Source organism: Ursus arctos, unplaced genomic scaffold (genome assembly GCF_023065955.2).
Source record: "Ursus arctos isolate Adak ecotype North America unplaced genomic scaffold, UrsArc2.0 scaffold_12, whole genome shotgun sequence".
In the NCBI taxonomy this organism is placed as follows: Eukaryota; Metazoa; Chordata; class Mammalia; order Carnivora; family Ursidae; genus Ursus; species Ursus arctos.
The window spans coordinates 43,937,494-43,956,762 of NW_026622786.1; the positions used below are offsets into that span (position 1 = coordinate 43,937,494).

Sequence of the window (19,269 nt, forward strand, 5' to 3'; positions counted from 1 at the left end):
CTATCAATAATTACGTATTGCAGTGGGTTTTAACTTTCTTTGGTCTCTTTTAACCATAAAATTTTAATCTAATCTCTTTACTAATACCTCCCCCCAATAATTTTGATATTTTTAAAGAAACAAAGCCAGTTGTCCTGAAGAATCCCGTATTTCTAAGTTGTCTGATTGTATTCATTTTTGCTTCTAAACCTCGTATCTCCTATAAACTGCAAGTTCCTGGAGGCTTGAGTAGTTTACATTAAACGTATTTTGCAGGACTACTTATTAGGTCATACTGTGTAATGTCAGGTTTATCTCACTGTTACTGGTAAGTTTGATTGTTTGATTAAGGTAGTAACAGGCAGTTCTGTTGTAAAGGTATATTTTTCCCTTTGCAGTTAAGTAATGTATAGGATGATATCATGTCAAACAGTATTTCTAAATTTTGCTCCATGGTAAACATGGAATCAGCTCTCAATGAACACTTTTTTAGTTGGATTCTGTTCCACAAAACTTTTACTATATTTTTAGGTGAAATAATTCAAATAGCTTCCCGGTGTTACTTCATCCCTTGCCATCTCCCCCTAACTGATGGGAATATGACATAAAGAGAGGTCATTCTTAACCCCAGTGGTTATGTGGTTCTTAACCTGGGACCCTTGAATAAGCTTTAGATAGATGTGAAAATCCTTTGGCGTTAAATGAAAATTTGCTATGTATGCATACATTTCTGAGGAGAAAATCCTCGCACAGGTAAAGTAAGAATATGCGTTCAGATGCTGATAGTGTGGTAGATGTGATGGAGGGAGTAGTTGGAGGTTTTCTTCAGGTTGTTTTTGTTTCTTGATCAAATAGGGAGAAGTTATCGGTAGAGAGTGAGGAAGTGTTGGAAATTTGAGGAAAGTGAAAAATTGATAGTACAGACTCCTCTTTCTTCAGAGTTTCTGGAAATTAGGATGTGAGGGGATGAGGGCCAGTGCGGAGGGGTGGGTTCGATGGATTGGCATGCCTAGTAGGTTTGAAAAATTAATGAAAATGAAACATTGGAGAGAATGAGCTGAAAAGATTGAGGGTTGTCAGGTAGAGGAGTACAGTCACAAAGACAAGGTCTAGGTTATCATCATGGAAATAAGTAGTTGAAACAGAACAGAGAACAAAGTTATTGTAGGAAAAGAAGTCAAAGAACTAAGAGGCCAACTTAATGGAAGGATCATCTGTATGGGTACTGAAATTAGTAAAACCTGGGTCATCTGGCTGGCTCAGTTGATAGAGCGTGCAACTCTTGATCTTGGGGTCATGAGTTCAAGCCCCACGTTGAGGGTAGAGGTTACTTAAAAAAATAAATTATTAAGAGTTATGACCAAAGTTTGAGATAAAGTGACTTTGAGCCAAGTGCAAAACTCTCGGTAGTATTTATATTTTTTCTCTCTCTCAGTTAAATAAGAAAAAATGATGATAGAACTGTAATAATCTAATGTGTTTGGTGGGAAACAACACCATTAAGCTTTTGGGTACCTGATTTTTTTTCTCTTGCCTTTTTCAAATAGAACTCTTACTCTGTTTTTCTAGAAATAGTAATAAAGCCACACATACTGCATTATATTAGTAGGAAAAATTATTTAATAGAAAAGGGATTTTTTTTTAAGGGGGGAGGAGGGTCAGAGGGGGTGAGTCTTTTTTTTTTTAAAGTTATCTTAGTCACCATACAGTACATCATTAGTTTTTGATGTAGTGTTCCATGATTCATTGTTTGCTTATAACACCCAGTGCCCCATGCAGTACATGACCTCCTTAATACCCATCACCGGGCTAACCCATTCCCCTCCCTCCTCCCCTCTGAAACCCTCAGTTTGTTTCCCGGAGTCCATAGTCTCTCATGGTTCATCTCCCCGTCTGATTTTCCCCCTTCATTTTTCCCTTCCTTCTAGTGGGGGAGAATCTTAAGCGGGTCCATGCCCAGCACCGAGGCCGACCTCATGACCCTGAGATCATGACCTAATCCTAGATCAGGAGTTGGACGCTCAACTGACTGAGCTACCCAGGTGCCCCTAGAAAAGGAACTTACATTAGTACCTCTATCAGGCTTCTGGGAGTCACTTAAGGCTTTGCTAATCTTGACTTTGAAAAACCAGTTTCTCTTTCCGTGACACTTTTGTTTTTAGAGCAAAGATCTTACTTAAAAATTGTTGATCCCACTTTAAACACTAGATGTAGCTGTTTGGCTTAGATCCCAGGAACTAATCTTTATGGTGAATTTTTCTTCTGAAGACCTCTTTTACACGTGAAGGATTAATCTGTGTATTCGTGGAGGGGGGGGGGGTTGTGTTCGTTTTTGTTTTTTTAACTTGCTGGCTCAGGAACTTCAAACGATCAGTTTTTCCCAAATAAGAGCAGAGTGTAAATTCAGATTCTAGTTTGGACCACAATAGGTAAAGGAACTATGTTTCACTGAAAGGTAAAACCAGTCTTTAAGCCAGAAAACAGAGAGGAGCATGTTAGGGACAGGATTTCCTGGGTCCTAGGAACTGATAAAAGGATGAAGAGAATGCTTATGAGATCAGATTAGGTGCATAGTGCTTAGTAAATGTTACCTTCACAGGGAAAGGTCCTTTAGAAACCAAGGAGTAGAGAGAGCACAGTCCAGAGCCAGAGGGAGAGGACTATCCTTGACAGATTCTAAAAAGAAGCTGAAACTACCTCAGCCTGAGCAGCAGTAATAATAGAATTCTTACTTAGGCCAGAAGTCAGAGTAGCATGGTCATAAAAGGTGATCACGCATAAAGTGATTATCAACAAGGGCTGCATATAGGTACCTGGCTTGTGAGCTAATTTCAGCATGAAATTAGTCTACTAGAGACGTCAAGCACTGGCTTCTCTCATACCCTTTTGTGGAAATCTGCTCTGCCTACAGTTTGTGGTTTCAAAGGAGTTGTGTCCTGATCTATGTGAACCTTCCTGCCTCTTGACCACAGCTGTTTGGACTAAAGGATGGGCAGTCTGACATAAGGGAAGTCAGTTCATGAGCTGATCAGCAATTTACCAGTGGCGTGACAAAAAGATGAATTTAGCTAGTCAGGTTGCCTGTCTTGGGAATTTGAATCAAAGAAAGTGCAAGAGGTATCTGTTGGTAGTGGGGCAACTGTCAACCCACCAATTAAACAGCTCATTATGTTCAAAGTTATGCAAGTTAGAAGTTATAGAAGAACAGAAACTATGAGCATTGGAAGCCAGTGGGTAGAGGAAAATGGAATTACCACGAAAGGGAGGCAGATGAAAGCCTCACATCTTCGGGGCGCCTGGGTGGCACAGTCGGTTAAAGTGCCTGACTCTTGGTTTTGGTTCAGGTCATGATCTCAAGGTCATGAGGTCAAGCCTAGCATCGTCAGACTAAGCTTGGAATCCACTTGACTTTCTCTGTGCCTCTCATTCTGTTCCTTCCCCCTTCTTGTGCTTTCTGTCTCTCAAATAAATAATCTTTTAAAAAGAAGCAAACCCTCACATCTTCAAATGGAGATGATTAGTTCTTTCCAGGACCTGCCTTCCAGTTCAGTTGTCATTAGGTCCTATTGTGCTTAGGTGCCTTGTCCAAGTTCCATAAAGTCCAGTTGTATCTGTCCAGGAAAGCTTAAAATCAGTTGAGCAGGTCTTTTTTTTTTTTTTTTTTTTTAAGATTTTATTTATTTATTTGACAGAGACAGTGAAAGAGGGAACACAAGCAGGGGTAGTGGGAGAGAGAGAAGCAGTCTTCCTGATGAGTGGGGAGCTGATGTGGGGCTCAATGCGGGGCTCGATCCCAGAACGCTGGGATCATGACCTGAGCCAAAGGCAGACGTTTAACGAATGAGCCACACAGGCTCAACCCCGGTTGAGCAGGTCTTATAGGTCCTTGTAACCAGAAAAAGCAGAAACCATTTCTCTTTTTCCAGAGAGCTATGCTAATCAAGCTAAATTGTACCTACTTGTATTCTTATTATATAAACTCATCTGTTTCTATATATTGGAGCTCTTATTTAGCAGCTTTATTAAAGTAAATTGATGTACAATTAACTCACATTTAAATTATACGATTTGATGAGTTTTGACATATTTATATACCTATGAAACCATCACACGATTAATTTAACATTTTCATCACTCCAAAGTTTCCTCATGCCCCTTTGTAATCCATCCTTCTCTTTATTCCTGTTTCCAGGCAACCACTGATCTGTTTTCTGACACTGTACCTCAGTTTATATTATTTATATTATTTTTGAATTTCATATAAATGGAATCATACAGTATGTATTCTTTCCTGGCTGACTTCTTTCATTTACCACAATTTTGAGATTCATTCATATTTAGAGTATCACTGGTTTGTGCCTTTTTTGCTGAGTAGTATTCCATTGGGTATAGCACAATTTGTTGATAGACATTTACATTGTTTCCAATCTGGGGCTGTTATAAATAAAGCTGCTGTAAACATTTATGTGCAAAAGCAGACATTAATGTAGTAGAAAATAAGCGGTAGAATCGATAAAAGCTGATTCTTGAAAAAAGTAATAAAATAGACATGCCTCTAGCAAGGCTGATACAGATAAGAAATGTTTAAACAGTTTTATAAATTATAAGAGATAGTATGATTTAGGGAGATTTAAAAAAATTTTTAGTGGAAATTTTAAAATATCACAGGCAAATGCTATAAAGAGTTTTATGCCTCTTTTCTGGGTGAGTGGTAGCAGGTGCACCCTCGTGACATGCAGAATGACGCCCATGAGCTCCTGCACCTGTTCCTGGCCTGGAAATGCTCCTCCAGCAACCGCATCATTGGCACCAAGGGCCATGCATGCATCCAGATGAATGTGGCTGAGGTTGACAAGGTGACAGGCAGGCTCAATGTCAGAAACCTCCGCTATCTGTGGGGCCATTTGCAGGATGGGTGAGTCAAATGACTCCATCCTCTGATTGACTAAGGCCCGTGGGATCATTTCAAAGAACTTCTGAGTGGAGAGGATCACGGCTGTGGGATAGTTGTCATAAATAAGTAGTAACCCACCCCCTCCCCAAAAGAGTTTTATGTCAATAAATTTAGAAACAGACGAGACATACTTTTCTAGAATTATGTAGAAATCAAGAAGAAAAATTGTATCAAGAGGAAAGAAAGAAATACCTGGAATAAAATAAAGCGTTAACTAACCTGCCAACTATCCTACCTCCAGAAGGTTTGTGATAATTCTTTGCTGTGTGAATATTTTGAATCTGTAATTCAACATATGATTCAACAGGTAGTTCCCATAAGTCTAATCTTTCTAAATATTATATATTTTTAAAAAATCAATTAATTAATTTTAAAAAAGATTTTATTATTTGATATAGAGAGCATAAGCAGGGGGAGTGGCAGAGGATAGAGAGAAGCAGGCTCCCACTGCAGGGAGCCCAATGTGGGGCTCAATCCCAGGACCCCGGGATCATGACCTGAGTTGAGGGAGACGTTTAATCGACTGAGCAACCTAGGTGCCCCCCAAAATTTATTTATTAAAATAGATTTTCAATAGTCAAAATCTCAGCATTTACTGTTTATCTGATATTTTATCTAGTTTAAGGAGCTAGGATCCAAAGTGTTACCAGCAGCCTCCTGGGGAGGAAACTAGAGCAAGGCCAGCTGGTTGTAGGTGGAATATTGCCTTTAGTTTGGAACATAGGGCCTATAGAGTCCACAGCTGAGCTGAGTTGTTATAGAAGGTCAACACTTGTCAAGGAGATTACCTGTCAAGGGGATTATCAGTGAGTTAATTGGATGTAGCTGACACAGCAATTGTAAAAGTATAACCAGTCTTCAACTGAGAATCAGTTTTACTTGCCAGAAAGCTATGTATATTTAGTTATAGAGATGAAGAGTCATTGACTGTAACCAGGAAAGTCTCATGGGTTCAAAGTTAAAACTCTGAGATTAGGGCTGTAAGTGATTGAGTTACTAGTATGTCAGAATCATAGTGCAAGAAAGCCTCAAGATCAAAGATTAACAAAGGCAAGTTTAGGCAGGCATAGGCAAAGTACAAGGAACAAGGAAGATAGTGGACTGGCACGATGGTCAGTTGTTTTGACAAGGTCTTAACTGACTTATATTCGAAATAAGAATGATTCATCTGATTATAAGTACTCACTATTTAAATATCTCACAAATAAAGGTATGCATAAAGAAGAAAATAAGCAATGGTTAAAGTTAATATTTTGGTATATGGCCTTTAGATTTTTCTCTGTGCATAGAACACATTTATATTCATAATCTTTTTACAAAGTTGGATTTTCCTACATAAATAATTTTGTATCTGCATTTAAAAATGAATATTTTTATATGAATATATAATTGTCATCATTTTAATGTTTCCATAAATATAACTTAATTTTCCAATTTCGTATTGTTGGACATGTAGATTAATATTTTTATTTTTATAAGCACTGGCATAATAGCCATTTTAAACTGGCATCTCTGTGTATTTGTCTAATTATTTCCTTAGTATATATTACTGGAATTCATGTACTTCCCAGGTCAAAGGGACTAATAAACATTTTTAAGAATTTTGATATAATTTCATATATATATAATGTTTTATCAGTTTACATTCCCACTAGCCTAGCCTTGTCAGAAACAAATATAATATTATTGAGAGTAATAATAGCAAACATCTATTAAATAATTACTATGTGCCAACCACATGTCAAATAATTTGTTACTAAATTAGCAATTTTTTCCCAGTCTTACTTATTTTTAGTCTTTGACAAATTAATAGGTGAAAATTTGTAGCTGGTTTTAATGTGCATGTTTTGATTAATGATTATATTAGATTTCTGTGTGTATTAATCAATCTGTCCAGCCTTTTGATATTTTTCCATTGGAGTAATATCTTTCTTTTGATATTTCTGTTCTGTTCTCCAGGCATATATTTGGAAACCCCTTACATGTAGTATTTTTCAGGTTTCAGAACAATGGCAAGAGGTTAGGGCTTTCATAATAACATTGTAGATGATTATCAAGTTAAGGCGGAAAGAACCTTTTATTGGTTTTTCATTGGCTATGTTTAGAAAGGTTCCATTATTATAAACATTATTTTCTATATATACATATTAAAAATGTGATCAGTTTTCTGTTACCACATGATGTGAAAAAAACTGGTCAGATTCTCACCAAAATTTGAAAGTATGTCTGGAATAGTCTGCCTGAACATATACAATTGGTAGCAGACATAAAATTTATTTAAGGGATCCCAGGAGGCACCATAAAGATGTAAGCTGCCATCCTCCAGAAAAGCTGTAACTGAGATATAGAGAGAAGCTTGCCAATTGAGAAACATTCCACATGTATTAGAAGCTGTGGGCAGCAACTGGCAGTTAGGAAGAAAAAGAAACAAGGTATTTTATCAATCCAATAGAAGAGAGGAAAAAGGAACAGAAAAAGAGAAAAGATTGGTAAACAGGACATGAAGATAATATGACAGAAATGAGATAAATATATCACTAATCATGAAATCATCTTCTGAAAGATTATCAGATTTGTTACTTGCAAGAGATATACATAAGACAAAACCATACAGAAGGAATAAAAATAAAGAGATGGAAAATACTTGTATGTAGTTAACAACAGAACCTACACCCATAAGGGGCAAAAATAATAGATATATTGGAAAGCTGACAAATCTATAATCTCACTAGGAAATTTTAACATACCACCATTAGAAATTTTTTTAAATGATTTTATTTATTTATTTGTCAGAGAGCACAAGCAGGGGGAGCAGCAGGCAGAGGGAGAAGCAGGCTCCCTGCTGAGCAAGGAGCGTGATGTGGGACTCAGTCCCAGGAACCTGGGATCATGACCTGAGCTGAAGGCAGATGCTTAATGACTGAGCCACCCAGGTGTCCCCATTAGTAATTTTTAAAAAAAATTTGTTTATTTTAGAGCACATGCAAGAGAGTGGGGGGAGAGGAAGCGAGGGAGGGAAAGAGAATCTCCAGCAGACTTCCTGCTGAGTGTGGCACCCAATGCAGGGTTCCATCTCACGACCCTGAGATTGTGCCCTGACCTGAAACCAAGAATCAGCCACTTAAGTCAGCTCTGAGCCACCCAGGTGCCCCTACACCATTAGAAATTAGTAGCTAAATCAGAAAATCATGAATAAAATAGATTAACAACAAAATTAGCATGTATGATCATATATACGTTAGTGTACAACAAATAGAGAAAATAAATTTTTGTATTAAAGTGCACATGGAGGACACCTGAGTGGCTCAGTCAGTTAAGTGACTGCTCTCAGCTCAGGTCATGATTCCAGGGTCCTGGAATTGAGCCCCACATCAGGCTCCCTGCTCAGCGGGGAGTCTGCTTCTCCCTTTCCCTCTGCTCCTCCGCCCCTCATGCTTGCTCTCTTTCTCTCTCAGATAAATAAATAATAATAAATAAAATCCTTTTTAAAAAAAAAATGAGAACAAAGCCTAGAGATATATTTGGAGTTAACCCTTTGCCTGATTGTGGAGGCTAAAGATAATCTGTCTATACCTTGTCTCTGAATGTCTAGAGGATGGCATTGAAGTATGACCTCCTAATTGCTTTCATTGTGTATGGGTAGAAATCCTATCTAACGTGTCCTCCTCTGTCCCTGGAGCTGAATTTCTTACTTTTGCTTGAATCCCTAGTGTTTGACCATCCCCTCAGAGTTTGTTCCCTCAGAAAACTAGAGACCAGTTCTAATCCCCAACTAGATGGCTATAAACTGTTTTAAGTTAGGCTACTATAACAAAATACCACAGATTGAGTGGCTTAAATAAGACATTTATTTTCTCATAGTTCTGGAGGCTAGGAAGTTTGAGATCAGGGTGTCAGCATGGTTGGATTTTGGTAACACCTCCTCCCTTGCAGACAACCACCTTCTTGTTATGTCCCAGCATCATCTTCTCTCCTCTTTTTTTTTTTTTTTTTTTAAGATTTATTTATTTATTTATTTTTTTTGAGAAAGAGAGAAAGTGCATGTAGGGCAAGGGGCAGAGGGAGAGGGAGAAGGAGTGGGAGAGAATCTCATGCAGATGCCCTGAGTGTGGAGCCCAAGTCAGGGCTCTAACCCACAGCCCTGAGATCATGACCTGAACTGAAATCAAGAATCAGACGCTTGGGGCGCCTGGGTGGCACAGCGGTTAAGCGTCTGCCTTGGGCTCAGGGCGTGATCGCAGCGTTCTGGGATCGAGCCCCACATCAGGCTCCTCTGCTATGAGCCTGCTTCTTCCTCTCCCACTCCCCCTGTTTGTGTTCCCTCTCTTGCTGGCTGTCTCTATCTCTGTCAAATAAATAAATAAAATCTCAAAAAAAAAAAAAAAAAAGAATCAGATGCTTAACCAACTGAGCTACCCAGGTGCCCCCTTTTCTCCTCTTCTTATAAGGACACTAATCCCATTATGGGGGTCCCAGGACCTCATCTAAATCTAATTATCTCCCAAAGGCCCCACCTCCAAATACCATTGGTTGCCATCCCAGTGCAAAAATTTTTCTTTGCAAAAATGCCTCTAACTAAAGGTGGGTCTGGAAGCTAAAATTGAGTCTAGGTTCTGCTAGTTAAGATCTGCAACCTGGTGCAGGGAAGGAAGGGACACTTTTTTTTTTTTTTTTTTTTTGTAATTTGCTAAACATACTCTATGGGTTAACAGAAACTTGATTGCCCTGGCATCTTCTTATCCAATTACTCTTGTTTAATCTAGTGTCCTCTAAATATTCTTGAGAACACAAAGTAAATATTTTCTAAGATTTTCTTTTGCTTTTGGCACAAAAATTAGTTGTGTGAAATTTTATCCTCTTCTTTCTTAGTCATCAGAACATTGCTCTCATTTCTTGCTGTACATTTTTATATAGGTTTGCTGTTGTTTTTTTTTTTTTCTCCTGATAGTTTAACCTTCAATAAAGAGATCTGTAGCTTCTACTCTTTACTGAGGTACAGCATAGACCCTTTTGCTCATCTATGAAGGTGGAAGGTGAGGTGATTTGTAGGGAGGTTAGGAAAGTTCCTGGTATATTTGAGATTCTATTCCTGTTCTCAAGACAGTGAAGAAATTGCTCAAGCAGTTAAGGCTGAGTGTCAGCAAAAGGGTGTGTGTGTATGTTTTGGGGGTGTAGGAAATATAATGGGAGGATTTATAATGACATCGGGATTCTGAAAGCAAGAGAGAGAAACTTTCATTATTCAGATTGACAAGATTTCCCAAATATTGGCTTCTAGGGATTCTATCTATCTCAGCCATCACCTCCTATGTTGGGGCAACGTGATGGTTTGACATAGGATCTCATTTTTGTCCTACATTGGATGAGGCTCTCCAGTTAAAAGTGAGAAACTCTAGGGGCTGCCCCAGGAGACAGAGTAGCAGGTCTTGTAGCAAAGTTTGTTGGAGTGTATATGAAAAGCCAGATGGGAAACTAGATGTAGAGAGAATAGACCATAAGCAGGTAATCAATACAGTGCCCTAAGGTATAGGGAATCCAACTACCAAGCTTGTGGATTCAGAAAGGAGACTGGGTCAAGATTAAGGACTGGGACATCAATAGAAATGAAAAATTTATTGATTTATTTATTTTAAAGATTTTATTTGAGAGCGAGTGAGAGACAGCATGTGCACACAAGCAGGGGGAACAGAGAGGGAGCGGGAGAAACAGGCTCCCCACTGAGCAGGGAGCCCGACTCGGGGCTCGATCCCAGGACCCTGGGATCATGACATGAGCCAAAGGCAGACACTTTAACCAACTGAGCCACTCAGGTGCCCTAGAAATGAACATTTTAAAAAGATTTTATTTATTTATTTGAGGGAGAGAGCGGGGGAGGGGCAGAGGGAGAGGAGAGAGAGAATCTTAAGCAGACTCCCCGCTGAGCACAGAGCAGGATTCGGGGCTCCATCTCACAACCCTGAAATAATGATGTGAGCCGAAATCAAGAGTTGGATGCTCAACTGACTGAGCCACCCAGGTGCCCCAGTAGAAATGAAATTTAAGGAAGCATCACCTGATTGACAGTATTTTACCTGCCAGTGTGCAAACACTCGAGAAAACAGGAACAAATTGGATAGGAAATTTAATTTAAAAGATTATGTTTAAGGGGCCCCTGGGTGGCACAGTTGGTTAAGGGTCTGACTCCTGGTTTCAGCTCAGGTCATGATCTCAGGGTCCTGGGATCGAGCCCCGTGTTGGGCTCTGCACTTAGCATGGGTTTGCTTGGGATTCTCTCTCTCTCTCTCTCCCTCTGCTGCGCCTGCTGGTGCTGTCTCTCTCTCTCTCTTTCTCTCTCTCAAACAAATAAATCTTTAAAGAAAAAGATTGTGTTTAAGACCTTATACTTCTATATTGGTCTTTTCTTCATTGAAAGTTAGATGTCCTTTCATCTATAGAAGGGTAAATAGGAAAGTTTGGAAAAAAATCTATATCTGTCAATTATTTTAAATGTAAATGGATGAAATTCTCCAATTCAGTGGCTGATGGATTAAAAAAATAAGACAAATTTCACCTTTAAGAACACACATAGACTGAAATTGAAAGAATGGAAAAAGATATTCCATGTTAATGGAAACCAAAAGAAAGCAGGGGTAGCTATACTTATATCAGACAAGAGACAAAAAAGGTCATTTTATATGGTATATGGGTCAATTCATCAGGAGGATATAAAATTTGTAAATAATTAAGCACACAACATAGGAGCACTTAAAAATATAAAGCAAAACAGATCTGAATGGAGAAATAGCAGTATAACAATAGTAGGAGGATTCAGTATCCCACTTTCAACAATGGATAGATCATCCAGACAGCATATCAATGAAAACATAGGTCTTGAATTACATGTTAGATCAGGTGGACTTAACAGACTTTTACAGAATATTCCATTCAACAGCAACAGAATATACATTCTTCTCAAGTGCACATGGAACATTCTCCAGGGTGGATTATATATTGGGTCACAAAAGAAGTCTCAATAAATTTAAGAAGATTGAAATCAAATCAAGCATTTTTTCCAAATTCAGTGGTATGAAGCTAGAAATCAGTTATAAGAAAAACCTGGAAAATTCATGAGTATGTAGAGATCAAACCACATGCTACTGAACAACCAATGGATCAAAGAATAAATCAAAAGAGAAATCCCCAGAAATATACTGAGACAGATGACAGTGCAAACGGAACATACCAAAATTAGGGGATGTAGCAAAAGCAGTTGTTAAGAGAAGTTCATGGCAATAAATGCCTCATTAAGGCAAAAGAAAGAGTTCAAATAAACAACCTAGCTTTATACCTCAAGGTGTAGAAAAGAAAAAACTAAGCCTAAATTGGTAGAAGGAAAGAAATAGCAAAGACAGAGTAGAAATAAATAGAGACAAAAAAGATAATAGAAAAGATCAATGAAATTAAGAGCTGTTCCTTTTTTTTTATTTTGTTTTTTTTAAAGATTTCATTTATTTGTCAGAGAGAGAGAGAGAACACAAGCAGGAAGAGTGGCAGGCAGAGGGAGAAGCAGACTCCCTGCTGAGCAAGAAGCCCAATAGAGAACTCCATCCCAGGACCCTGGGATCGTGACCTGAGCTGAAGGCAGACATTTAACCGACTGAGCCACCCGGGACTCCCAAGAGCTGTTCTTTTTTTGAAAAGATAATAAAAATTGACAAACCTTTAACTAGACTATATATATATAATATATATATTTGTGATTAGAAGTGTGTTTTGTGTGAAAGTAAACTGAACCAAGTTTTCCTGATACAATTATATATAGAAAATCTTAAAAATTCTACCAGAATTCAGTAAAGATTCAGGATACAAAATCAATACATGGAAATCAGTTGTGTTTTTATACACTAACAACGATCTATTGGAAAGAGAAATTAAGAAAATAACCCCATTTACAAAGCATCAAAAAGACTAAAATATTAGGAATAAATTTAACCAAGGAAGCAAAAGGTTTATCCAATGAAAACTATGAGACATTGATGAAAGAAACTGAAGAAGACACAAATAAATGGAACAATAATTCTGTGATCCTGTACTGGAAAATTAATATTAAAATAGCATGATGTACAATGTAAAATAGCATGTCTGTACAATGCAAAGTGATTTGTAGATTCAACACAATCCCTATTAAAATTCCAGAGGAATTTTTCCACAAAAATAAACAATACTCAAATTTGTGTGGCACCATGAAAGACTGAATAGCCAAAGCAATCTTAAGAAAGAAGGTCAAAGCTGGAGGTATCATACTTCCTGATTTCAAATATATTACAAAAGCTATAATAAAACAATATGGCCTTGGCATAAAAACAGACACATCAATCAATGGAACAGAATGAAGAGCCTGGAAATAAGCCCATGCTTATATGGTCAATTAATTTACAACAAAAGAAAATATACTATGGGGAAAAGATAGTCTCTTCAACAAATGTGTTTGGGAAACTGGATAGTCACATATAAAAGAATGAAACAGGAGCCCTGTCTTACACCATATACAAAAATAAACAGAAAATGGATTAATATTTGAACATAAGACCTGAAACCATAAAATTCCTAGAACAAAACATAGATGGAAGCTCCTTAACATTGGTCTTTGGATTTGACACCCAAAGCTAAGGCAACAAAAGCAAAAATAGTGTTACTACATCAAACTAAAAAAGCTGCTATGCAGTGAAGGAAAACAAAATGAAGAGGCAACCTATGGAATGGGAGAAAATATCTAGAAATCATAAAACTGATAAGGGGTTAATATCCAAAATATATAAAGAACTTCTACAACTCAATAAAAAAAACATTTTGATTAAAAAATGGACAGAAGAACTGAAAAAATATTTTCCCAAAGAAGTCACACAAATGCCCGGCGGGTACATGAAAAAGTGCCAAACATCACTAATCATCAGGGAAATGCAGATCAAAACCACAATGACGTGTCACCTCAAACCTGTTAGAATGGCCTTCCTGCAAAGACAAAAGTTAAGTGTTGTGAAGAAAAGGGAAACCTTGTGCACTATTGGTAAGATTGTAAATTGGTGCAGCCACTATGGGAAACAGTATGGAGTTCTTTCAAAAAATTAAGAATAAGACTACCATATGAACCAGTAATCCCACTTCTGGGTATATGTTCAATTTAATGAAAACAGGATCTCAAGCAGATGTCTGTACTCCCATGTTCATCACAGTGTTATTCACAATAGCCAAGATGTCGAAACAACTTAAGTACCGGTCAACAGGTGAATGGATATAAAAGATGTATTCATATATTTTTTTAGCCATGAAAAAGAAGGAAATCCTACCATTTGTAACAATAGAGAAGGAACTTGAAGGTATTATTCTAAATGAAGTCAGTCAGAGAAAGATACATATTGCATGATATCACTTACATATGCGATCTAAAAAAAGGTGAACTCACAGAAACAGAGACTACACTGTTTCCAGGGCCTGGCGGTTGGAGGAAATGGGAGATGTTGGTTAAAGCGTATAATTTCCAGGTATAACATGAATAAGATCTGAGGATCTAATGTATAACCTGGTGATTAGAGTTAGAATACTTTATTATACACTTGAAAGTTGCTAAGAGAGGAGATCTTAAATGTTCTCACCACAAAAAGAAATTTGTATTATTTGACATGATGGAGGTGTTAGCTAACACTATGGTAGTACTCATTTTGCAATATATGTTTACCAAATCAACATGTTGCATACCTTAAACTTACACAATAATGTATGCCAATTATAGCTGAGTAAAGATGGAGAAAAAACCCAGAAAATATAGTCAGAGACCAAGTATCTGAATTATTAACACTTTAAAAAATAATTTTATTTAGGGGCACCTGGTGGCTCAGTCGGTTAAGCTTCTGCCTTAGGCTCAGGTCGTGATCCCAGGGTCCTGGGATTGAGCCTCAAGTCAGGCTTCCTCCACGGCAAGGAACCTGCTTCTCCCTCTGCCTCTCCACCCCCTGGCTTGTGCTCTCTCTCTTGCTCACTTGTCTTTCTCAAATAAATAAATAAAATCTTAAAAAATTTTTTTTGTTTAATAATTTATTACCTTGAGATGTACATTTTTGAAACATACTTAAATACACATATGGTTAAATGACAAATTTAAAACTTTTAACTTCAGCTTTAAAATATACTTGCCTTATTAATATGTAAGATATTATATATGCTACATTAATTCATCAACTTAATACAATTTCAACAGTTCCCTTGATAAACAAATGGATAAAACACGTTCATCCTCTTTATATTCATATTTCTTTGTAATGAGTATATCACCCATTTTAGCTACATCTTTAACCAAAGCAATTAACTTTGGAATTCTCACAGAAGAACTAGGAGATAGGTAACTGAGAATGATCTATCATAGACCAGCATTTCGCCCTGATAGGACTCCAGTGAAAGTTGCTTATATTCTATGAGTACCTTTCTACATCTCTTTTATATTTGTGAAGTATAAGTGCAAACATGACCATGTATAGTAGCAGGACCTAAAGTTATTTGCATATCTCTTTTAAACTATGAACTAATGATCGATATAGAATGTATACAAATAAGAGATAGACACATGTATGATAAAACTACGTTTGCTTGTTTTTGTTTTCTGTATTTTATGAATTTAGATCTACTTAGGAATTGTCCAGGTAGTCTAAGATTATTTTAACTTAATTAAATTAATTTATACACTAGTCTATGTTCTCAGGGATTTTGGAAATCTTGTTTGAGGTTGAACTTAAACACAGTCTAATTCTTCAGAGAACTACGATATTTAAAAATTTTTATAGGTAGTATGAGCAAAGCTACTAGGACTGTATGATTTGTGGTTGTCTGAAGTTTATAAGGGTGAATCTTTCAAAAGATAGTTGAACCATAATTTTTATATGTTTGTAACTTTATACATTTAATGGCAGTAAAAGATCAGTATAGGAAATCAAGAAAGTTATAATTAATTAGGCTTTCCATGAGAAAATAATATTATGCTAACATGTTTTACACTATATTAAAATCAGGGAGAAAGTATAACTATTTTTAAACCCCAATTATCAAGCCCATTAATTTGCTCAAGGATTCATCTTGATAGAAATATAACCAAAACTTATCCTTATATAATTTCCCCTGTATTTATATGACTATCTAAAGTTTAAAACATTTGTTTAAAAGTATTGTTTTTTTAAATAATTTTCTCCCCACTGTTTTCTAACCTGATAACCACTGGTATTTCTCTGGCCCTTTTCTTAAAACTTTGTAACCAAGACCATGAATTTAATTTACAGTTAAGCAACTCCTTCTCCTCTTCCTTCTCTACTTTATACTGTTTTCTTCTCTGTCATTGTGTTAACAAAGTATCAACAAGCCTCTGAGGCTTTTATAAATTGTCAGCACACTGAAAGCATTCATCTGCTTTCTAAAGGTTATTGAATGTCTTATTAGTCTTTATAAGTCGACGAGAACAGGAGTTCCTTTAAATTTAAGACTTTATAATTACATTGTAAAATTTTCTTGAGAAATAGACAAAAATGTGCCATTTGTTTAGAAAATATTTCATATTTAGTAGACGAATCTTATAAACCCCTGAGCAAGGGAGGGAACTCTGGAAGAATGTAAGGTTGCTTTTCCTCATATTTTATGATGTGCTTTTTGGAGAGAACTTTCTGGACAGGGTCAACTTATAAGTTCTGTAGGATTTTGTAACACCTCATTATAGTTTACAGAAAGCTCTCCCTCACATCTTTACTTGGCTCATTCGTGTATATTTCCATGGGACTTTCTTATTTCTTTTCCAAGAGGAAGGAAACAAAACAAAATAAAACAAAAGCCATGAATGTTGAATCCTTGAGTTCTCAGATTGTCACAACGCCCCAGAGAAGCCAGAAGCAGTCATTCTCATTCCAATGACATTCAAGCTTGTTCACAAAATTGAAATGCACACCAAGCAAAGCTATTTTAGAAGCCCAGCTCTATTTTACAAGCTGTACAAAACCAGTTTTAATTTTTCCGTGTTCTCTTACCTTTGAAGATCACTCTTTTTGTACTGAATATCCCTATAGTGTGCACAGGTGATAGATCTCTATCACCAACCAATCTTGAGAAGGTTCCCGAAAGAGAAAGGGAGATAACGAGAGGGAATCAGTCCAGCTACAAAAAGAGCTGCCAATATAAGCAGAGTGTTATAAAAGACTCATTTCCTTGTCTTACCCTTCTGTATCACACTTCTGTGTATGTCTTATGTATCTGTTCCACATTGACACTGGACTTGGCTGTGTGACTTGTTCCTGATAGATATCAGCAAATCCACACAAGCAGTGGTTTGATAAGCATTTGTGCGTTGAGTCTTACCCTTTCTGAACGCTACTGCCACAGTGTGAAGAAGCCAGCATGAAACACGTGGAGAAAGGCCCAGCTGGCCTAGGAGTCCAGTCCCTGCTGAGACCCCAGACATGACTGAGAAGTTGTCTTAGACTATCCAGCCCCAGTGAAGTCACAGATGATTGCAACTGCATGAGTGTGCCTTGGTGAGATCAGCAGAAGAACCTCAACAAAAATGTGGAGAAATAATAAATTGTTTCAATCCACTACGTTTTGTGTGGTTTGTTACACAGTAACAGATAATTTACATGTCTTTCTTTTCCAAAGAAAGGAAAGGGCTTTTCTCTTTCTTTCAATACAAAGACCTACAAAGAACTGACAAAAGAAAATATAGAGCATAAGACAAACAACATGAAGTTCTGGCAGTAGTTGGAAGAGTTAACGAATCAGGGAGGTAGGATGTCACAGGGGCAGTTTTTCAACTCCAAGGTTCAGACCAGCCAAGTTTGACTATATTACCTCATAATCTGGTAGCAAACAGATATCAGGAGATACCAGAATTTCTAAGACAGACAAGCAAACAAGACACATAAAGAACAACCAAATTCCCCAGTCTCCTAACACCTGTGAGACCTCCATGAAAACAACTACTCAGCATTATTTTAACAGCAATTTTTGTGGACAAAAATCAGATTTGGCAACACCCAGGTTCAGGCATGCAAGAGCCAACAAGTTTGATCCCTGAACAATAACACTCACAGGAGAAGTGAGAAAAGAAGATAGGACTTGCGGGATCTGGATGAGGTGCTTGCTTAGGCTGCGTGCTTCTGATGACTCAGTAGGCTTCTGATAGCTTAGAGTCATTTAGTTGGCTTAAAAACAGCTGGAAAACACACCAACAAACAAGCAAGCAAAGCAAACAGCTGAGTTTACTTAGATATGAGAGAGATAATCAACCATAGACTGGATGTCATTGGAAGAAAAATAAGGCAATTTATTAAAACAAGAACCATAGACTAGCAGTAGATCAATGAATCTTCTTTGCTGTCCTTGGACAAGTTAATTGGCTAACACCGAGCCAAAGAAGAACAATTTGCCCAGGAGCAGGATAGCAAGATTAATATTAGGGAAAGCAAATTCAGTTACTTATGGGTTATCTGAGAAAAATTATGATTTCAGCTGTGGAGTACGTTTGATCGCTATCTCTGTGTAAAAGAGTTTAGATCTTTCTTCAGCTTTTCCACCTTAGTTAAGCCTCCATTTCCTGCATCGTAAATCCACAGGGCAGAATTCTGAAGTTTTCCTGCTGTCTGCGGGGTTTATTTCATCTCATTTTCATATTAAGACTCTATATACATATTATAGCTTACATTACATTATAATGGCTTGTTTGTCATTATAAAGACAAAGATTAGAAATATCATGGACATAAAGGTTGAGGTGGTTGTGTTCTGAGGTCAGGCTGTTGATGTGACTCCACTGTATTCATCTGTCTAGTGAGTATCTTCACAATGTCAATATTCTATGCATGTTTGATTGGTAAGTTGATAGAGTGAATTTTGGTTAAAAGTTTTATAGTTCTCAGGAACCCACTTCAGTGCTTTCTTCCTCATCAAATACTCTTAAAGCTTATAAAATAATGATTAGAACTAGAGCCCACTTGCTATGTTTTAATCACAGGTACTTCTGTGCTTCACTTGTGTGGTTTTGAAACAATGGTGGATATCATAGTCATTATACCTGTCACATAATAATTGCTTTAATTATAACTATTGACCTCTAATATTATGATGAAAGAAGATAATAAATATGGTGTCATAGTCTTTAAAACCTTTTCATTTTTTAATCATATTTACATCATAGAGATGTTGTAATAGTAAAGTGAGTTACTAGAATAATTGCTACATATTAACGATTATTATATAATTGTGAGAAACATTATAAAAGGGAGGTCAGGAGTGTGTACAATAATTTGGCAAGACTATATGAAATATGTAGGC

General features: G+C 37.0%; 1 protein-coding gene and 1 pseudogene across 5 annotated transcripts in view; both read left to right on the forward strand.

The window, feature by feature from the left end:
- Window positions 1-19,269, forward strand: part of SLC44A5 (solute carrier family 44 member 5) — a 374,691-nt gene that overhangs the window by 1,625 nt on the left and 353,797 nt on the right. The window lies entirely within an intron of this gene.
- Window positions 4,616-7,563, forward strand: LOC130543442 (40S ribosomal protein S21-like; annotated as a pseudogene).